We start from the raw sequence: 5,643 nt of genomic DNA, 5'->3' as shown, positions 1-5,643 counted from the left end.
CATCATGAAGCAAGGATCCCAAATGCTTATAGTAATTAATTGACAAATTTCAAAGTGAAGATAAGCCTTTGAAACCCTGTTCTGGTAAACACTCTAGCTTACCACATTCTTTAATGCTACAATTAGAACCGATTAAATTGTTAGAATGGGAAATGGACAACAATGATGAAGAGGAAAGAAATTTCATATAAAGGACCTCATACAATGGCAGTTAAGTTGCTTTAGGGTGTAGAATTGTAGATCCATGCACTTTTTTTCTTCAATCATATATTATTATAAACTATCTTCTCTTATTTATTTCATTCGGATACAAGAATATATACATTATTATAGATAGAGGCAGTTGGTCTATTAAGAAAACAACTAGTATATTCTCCTAATATTATGCCTAACACATTGTCTCTTATGTTAACATTCTATTTTAATGTTTTAACTTCAGTTCGATGAGGATATATTTGTATTTCAATAGCGCATAAGTATATTTAAAAAAAATATCTCCATAGAGCATTGAGTATATTTAAACAAAGAAAAAAGAAAAAAATCAGAAGCAATTCTACAAAATCAGAACAAAAAAATCATATATAAGTATTTGTATCTTATATCTTGTTATAATTGTAGCAAAATTGATTATTCTGATTTCACAACAAAATTGACAGTTTAGTAATTCATTATCTTAATCCTAACAAGAATCACAAGATTTTCCTCAATCAAATGAATCAACAATAAACAAGATTATCTTAATTTATTATCTTATATACCTTCTCTGCTTTCTATGTCACTTCCTCAATCAACAAAACTTGTGTAGCTGCAAAACGAACAGATCTTAATCTAAATTCACATATAGCAGCTACAGAAGTCAATAAACAAAAATAAATCATGGTAAATGCATAATATAGACGTAAAAGAATAAAAAATTAAGAGAGACTTTGTTATCAACAAAAATGAGAAAAAACTCACAGCTTTGTAGCTTAATGAAGTAGGAGAACACTGCCGAGATTGTAGCCAGAGGAGAACGCGCCGCCAGAGGAGAACATCGCCGACTGAGATCGTCACTAGAGGAGATAAGAAGGAATGTTTCGGTTCACAACACAGAATCTCGATGGAAAGGAGATTCTAATCGAAGGAGAACACATCTGAGAAGATCATCACTGGAGCATATCATCGTTGGAGCAGATCGTTGCTGGAGCATATCATCGCCAGAGCAGATCACAGTGGCAATGTTGTTTTCGACCTTCCTCTAACACATCAGTGGCCTCATTTTTGTCCTTCCTCTAACATAGTAGTGGCTGGCAGCGATGTTTTCATTTCAGTGTGCAATTTTAGGGTTCAAACAGAGTTTTAGGCTTTTTTAAATAATAGACACAGATAATGGCAGTTCAAAACCGCCAAAATCCCCCAAAACCGCCATTTTATTCAAATTAATTATGACAGTTCTTTAAAACCGTAGTAATATAAATGTCATTTTAAATTAATTTTTTTGTAGTAAGTGTCTGTATATAATCAGAATATGTATGACAATAATCTGTTTGATAATAATTTAATGAATGTTTTTCTCTATGTATATAGTATATCTAAATGCTTGAGGATGAAATTTATTTTAGAAACTTTAGGGAGACAACAGACTTCTATATATTTTAGGGCCAAAATTTTCAAGTACAAAGATAAGAACCTACCTAATAATATAGTACGACAACTCAAGTAAAGTATTGTGCTAGTCATGATGTTAAATAGTCAATGGTTGAATATGTATGTATTTATATGAATATCTAAGTTAAAATCTAGCTATCCGTAGGTTCCATTGTACGTCAAGCTTCAATCTTTAACATTAAAATTTTAAATAGTTATATCTATCTATCTATCTATCTATCTAGCTATCTATCCTTAGGAAAATATTTTCGGGTATAAAGATACCTAGTATGGAATTACATGCACTACAATAAAACAACATTTTCATGACGTTTCTTTAATGCTTAACAATGATTTTAATTGTCGTTATTTTTTTTGTGATTGTTAAAAAAGCATCACCAATTTGAGTGTCGCCAGGTGACATAGCATTGATTTTGGACCACCGTTGATAAAGAATGTCACTAAATTATTTGTGATGCTTTTGAAAGCATAAAACCGTCACAAATTTATAACACTTGTCAGGGTATTTTTTTAATGATGTATTTTGCGACGATTTGAAACCATTAGTAACTTACTAAATGTTGTGACATTTTTTCTATATTTAGTGACTATTTTAATCCATCACAATATATTTAACAACGATTTAAAATTGTCACTAAGTTACTAATTCTGATGATAATTTTTTATATTTAGTGGTTGTTTAATCTGTCACAATATATTTAGTGATGGTTTGAAACCATCACTAAGTTATTTATTCTTATGACATATTTTTCCTATATTTAACGACTATTTTAAACCATCATAATCTTTCCAACATTAGAATTTTCTTTTATTAATTATTACATAAATTATCTTTATTATAAATAATAGTTTAAATGTATATAAACACTACAATATCAAAGTTTTCCTTTTCAATAAAACTTTCTACATCATAACATTTACACAATCATAGATCTAATTCATTGTTCATTAGATTCATAATTCATGCATCTATACAGAGTAAGTACTGCTATATACAGTACAAGTATTGCACCTATATAACAATTCATATATCTAAGTGCTAAGCAAATATAAGATATATGGCTCTTGATGGTCCACTAGTAGTAGCAAATTGCAAAGACTCTCTTGAGCAAGACAAGGATCCAATCACTTAAGAAACACAAACACTAAAGTCCATACCTCAAACATAGTCTAAATGCTCTTTACATATGCTGAAGTACCTTCACTCATTTCCTTTTGCAAGCTTCAATAGATTGACAGTAAGAAATATAGAATAGAATTTTCATCTCAAGTAAAATACTGCTTGACATAGAGATTTTACTTTTCCAGGACACAGAATATCCATAGCATGCACGAAATATTAGGTGTGACAACAAGAATCTAATTCTTTCATAAAAATTCATATTGACTTCACTTTTAAGAACCTAGAGTTACATAGAACAACTATGATTCATTTTCTATCAACAATCAAAATTTTCAACAACAATAACACCAAAATTAGTCGACATATTTAGCATGCAAGTCTATAAACTCAAGTATAACATATAATTAAAAACGGCTCCGCTAGGTAGACAATGGAGATTGTAAACAACACGAACAACGGGCTACAATTTTGGCCCAACAAGGTTAAAAACAAAAAAATCCACCCCAATAACAAATTACCTTCCCAAAAACCTTTACTTTTTAGATTTTAACCGTCCACCTTCTAACCCTTTTACAGTCACATACCTCCTCCCCAAATTTTCATTGCACCGTCGGTCCCTCCCTCACTAGCTAACCTCAATGCTGTTGAGTTTCTTCTACATCAAGAATGTCGGTTTAGAATAAAAATAACCATCCACATACCTAGTAAAATGAACATTCAATGAGAAAGTGGTGCAACACCGTAGCAACGCTGCCAGGGAAGAGTGGCACGAAAACAACGGCAGCAGTGGATGGGTGGGAGGCACATCAGGCTGATCGGCGGAGGTGGAGACGTGTCAGGCTGAGCGGCAAAGGGGAGGACCGGGATGAATGACGGTGTGAGTAGAGGAGGAGGAAGAGGGTTGAGATGGATTGAGAATGTGATTTGACGGTATATTGAGAGGAGGTTACATTGTTTAACCCTAATAATTTAAATTCAAAATTAATCATTCTAATAAATTGAAAATTTGATTATAATAATTAATTTAACCTTTTTTTAAACCGTTGTTTATGTTGTCTAATATTTATATTGTTTACCTACACTTTCTCAATTAGAAACTAGTACCTGATAAGCATTTAAATCACACTTTCCTAATTTCTTTCCCCAATATGATGCTAAGGCATAATGTGTAATACCAGAAACAGGATCCTGAGAGAAATTGCAAATTACCTAGATATATAGTGTGATTTCTTGAAAAACACACTAATAGTTTAGATAGATAGATGTAATAGGAAAAGATATTTGACTTGGGAAAAAGTCTAAAAATAGAGGAGATCTGATCCAAATAATTTTTTGTGAAATTATTCAATAGGCTTATTACAGTTTTTCCCTCAATCACCGGTTACGGTTGGGTTGGGTTGGGTTGGGTTGGGTTTTGACATATTAAAAGTATAGTTAAGATTTGTAACGGATTAATTTTTGATTCATCGAATTGAGAAATATCCTAAAAAATAATATAAAAAAACTCAGAGGATAATTAAAGCACATGACAAGAAAGTAAAGGTTATAAAAAAGGAAAAGTCTAGGGGTCAGCAACTTTATTAAATTCTAGCTAACATGTAACCAACAAAAGAAAAGTGAGTAATCACACACCATTGGATAAAATCTCACACCATTAAAAACATCATTGATGGCTATAAATCACAAAAGTTGTTGGCACCCTAGCCAGATCAAAGTGCTCAATCTTATAAGGACAATATCCAACAAGTAAAAAATGTAAGATCTTGAAATAAATAACTATCAAAATTTTGTCTCGATTTTCTTAATGTAGAAGTTAAATGCTTTAGAATTGAATTACATAAAGCATATAAAACACAATACAACATCCAGTATAATAATAATAATAATAAAAAACTAAATTGAACTTTTGAAAGTTTTATTCAGTATGTTATTAGGGATACATTTAAGGACCGTGATTTATTGAAATATCTCTTTAAACTCTTTTTTTTTTAAACCAAAGATAGGGAGACTCAAATCCGTGACCTCTTAGGTAAGTATGGAGAGATTATACTATTTGAGTTATAATTCATTGGCATCTCTTTAAACTCTTGTTGTATGTGATATAGGTGAATAGTATAACTGTTTTTTCTTTCTTAATCTGTTTACATTATCATATACAAACGAACTATAACATATATGATACTCATATAACTAACATATAAAGTTTAAAGGATTCATGATATACAAATCATATATCTAGCTAGATCATATTTATTTTGAAAATGATGTTATTCTATGTTATACTACAATTTATCATAGTTAACTACTTATATACATATCCTAAGAGAACCAATTTTTATCAAATGAAACTCATGACAACATATATAGTAAAAGTTGTAACTAAAAGCATCAAATATCTAAGATTATTAATGTGATTCACGTCCTAGTTTGATTGAGTGCTTAAATATTTTTTTCTCTTCATGGGGGATTATTTAAGATTCGAACTTGAACGAGCTTGAACCAATTTTTATAAAATATGTAGCCTATTCCTGTAACATTAATAGTAGTGTAAAACCTCAAACTTGAGTAACATAAACATGAGAAAAAAAAAAGCAAAAGATGTAGCGCATTGAAAAAAAAAGAAGATAAAAGTATGATGTACTTGTGATTCATACATTATTATGAATGTCCACTTTTAAGCACCCAATAAATTTGCTTAAATTATTCAATTACAATTAGGTGAATACCTTTGATTATTTTTTCATCATTAATCTCTCAACACTCATTAATCAAGAGAGAATTTATTACATCAAATATAAAATATTCATATTTCAGAATATGAAAACAAAGAAATCACAAAAACTCAAAAGAACATTCATAATAATTTAGATAAT

The sequence above is a fragment of the Arachis hypogaea genome, chromosome 16, assembly GCF_003086295.3.
Source record: "Arachis hypogaea cultivar Tifrunner chromosome 16, arahy.Tifrunner.gnm2.J5K5, whole genome shotgun sequence".
Classification (NCBI taxonomy): domain Eukaryota; kingdom Viridiplantae; phylum Streptophyta; class Magnoliopsida; order Fabales; family Fabaceae; genus Arachis; species Arachis hypogaea.
The sequence above is the reverse complement of the archived record's forward strand: the minus strand, read 5'-3'. Positions refer to the sequence as shown.